The 2,401-nt window shown below is 36.1% G+C and overlaps 1 pseudogene; it reads right to left on the bottom strand.

Annotated features, from left to right (window-relative positions):
- Nucleotides 1–1,135: 1,135 nt before the first annotated feature.
- Nucleotides 1,136–1,666, bottom strand: LOC148780631 (dirigent protein 22 pseudogene; annotated as a pseudogene).
- Between the last annotated feature and the right edge of the window lie 735 nt (nucleotides 1,667–2,401).

The raw sequence follows: 2,401 nt of genomic DNA, 5'->3' as shown, positions 1-2,401 counted from the left end.
GGGTGACGACTTACTTGTTTCTAGATCTAGTACTTTGAAGCTTCAAAGGCATACTGGTTTTTAGAGCTTGATTTTATTTTTTGATTCGGTTTTGAGAAACAGCATTGATTTAAAAAACCAAAAGAGAAATTTATGAAATTTTTCTCGATACTTAGTATTATTAAATAAACGAAAAGGTTTATATAAAACCGAGGATCTAAACAATCAAATTAGAGCCTACTTTAAAAATTTCACTAGAAAAGGTTGTTTTGATGCCCAAATATCTTGAAATTGATCATCTTGACATCAAGATGCATGGACATGAGAAAAAAATGGATTTCAAGTTTTGGAAATAGTGCATCTTGTCACACAGTTTTGGACCGTCAATTTTCAAGATTTTTATAGATCTGCTTGATCTACACTATTTTTTATGCTTTAAATTTTATAATTAATGATAAAACAATATTTTAAGGTTGCCACAAAGTTTTCAAGTATTGAAAAAATGTTTCTCGACACTATTTGAAGGTGTGCTCTACTTTGATTGTTGACTGCCTCGGCTCTATACAAACTGCACCCTTAATGACATACCCACAAAATTTTTTATTTTACGTGGTCACCTTTTTTTCTTTTTTCTCTTCTTTTTTTATTCCAAAATTGTTCCCTCTTTGAATTTTTAAGATCCGAAGTAACAAAATTTATTTTGATTTTGGAGATCAAAACAGCGTCTTTTTAGTCTAAGTTTGATTTTGGATCTTGAAGATCCCAATTCACGTTTAGCTTTATATATAAAGGACCGATTTCAAAGTTACATGCGTAAAATTGAAAATTGAAAATTGAAATGAAATTCTTTAATTACACTAATTTAAGGCATATTAGCGTAAATTTCTCAAAAATAAAAAATTCTTAATAAAAAAAATATGTAAACGATCGAGGCCCAAACATTTAATTAATGATCATGAGATACCCGGACGATGATAAAGGCAAGACGGCTAACTTAATGAGATGCTATGTCTTTTTGTCCAAATATTAAAACATTAATTGATAAATTTTACCAAAATTGGTAAACAACAATGCTTTTTATCTCATACATGCTGAATTTGTTATTCTCTCCAAAAAGAATTTGCGCCATAGCTGACAACACCAGTGAAATAAGAAGCTAGTAATGGATCACAGTGACATTATACTCCACAGTCAATGAGCCGGTGGCCAACAAAATAGTCCGGAGTTGTGCATAGCCCTGAGCCAGTCTGAAAACTCCATTTCCACCCACCACAGACATCTCCCTCACATCCTGCAGTATAGGGTTCCTCCCGACCACCGTGAGCGTGCTTCCGTTGAATTCGCCATCCGTGAACACAAAGTTGAGGGCCATGGTGACGCTTAACTCTGTCTGAGAAGAAACTACTTCAATTCCCTGTACCGTGCCGATCAGCTTCGAAGTGAGGTTGGGGCCTTCTGTTAGTAGGTCGTCATGCACGTAGATGCTACCGAAGCTAGTGGGTGAGGCCTGGGTGCTATTCAATTCGGCCACGAGTACGGATGTGGGGTTTGGTCCAGTGAGCACTCCTTGGAAGTAGAAGTGGAGGTGGCTCACCTTGGGTTGGCCTATGCCTTGCCTCTCTCTCCAGTCATCTGACTTGGAGGTGGCTATGTCCATGAAGAAAAGCAGCAACAAGGCGAATGCCATGGTCGGTGCTCCTCTCATCTTTCATATATCTTGAATTGAGTTGCAGAGAGACAATCCCCACTGTCCTCACAGTTTTATTAGGTTGACCTTAATGAGGACTTTGCATGAATAAAAGAAGGCCACGCATATGGTGGTCCCAGGAGACCTTGTAAAATGCTCAAATAAAAATAAGGAAAAAGTTTGTAGTCCCAGGAGACCGTGTAAAATGCTCAAATAAAAATAAGGAAAAATTTTCTAGTCCCAGGAGACTTTGTAAACTGCTCAAATAAAATAAGGAAAAAGTTTATATAGAGCCGAGGCTCCAAACAATCAAATTAGAGCCCCCCTCAAATATTTCACTAGAAAAGGTTGTTTTGATGCCCAAATATCATCAAATTGATCATCTCGGCATCAAGATGCATGGAAATCAGAAAAAAACGGATTTCAAATTGTGGAAATAGTGCATCTTGTGACGTATTTTTGGACCGTCAATTTTCAAGATTTTCAAGTTTTTATAGATATGCTAGATGTACACTATTTTTGAAGCTTTAAATTTTATAATTAAATATGAAAATATATTTTAAGGCCATAACAAAGATTTTTAAGATTGAAACTATAGTTCTCGACCCTATTTGTAAGTGCGCTCTACTTTGATTGTTGAGAGCCTCAGCCTATATATGGTGCTCCACCAAGTAACAGCAATCGGTTGGGATAATTTTCAAGATTTCATATCATCTCTTATATACCATGAACAAC

This window comes from Amborella trichopoda, chromosome 9 (assembly GCF_054954075.1).
Source record: "Amborella trichopoda isolate Santa Cruz 75 chromosome 9, AtrichopodaSantaCruz75HAP2 v2.0, whole genome shotgun sequence".
Lineage (NCBI taxonomy): Eukaryota > Viridiplantae > Streptophyta > Magnoliopsida > Amborellales > Amborellaceae > Amborella > Amborella trichopoda.
Note: the sequence above shows the minus strand (reverse complement) of the source record. Positions and strands in the feature narration are given on the sequence as shown.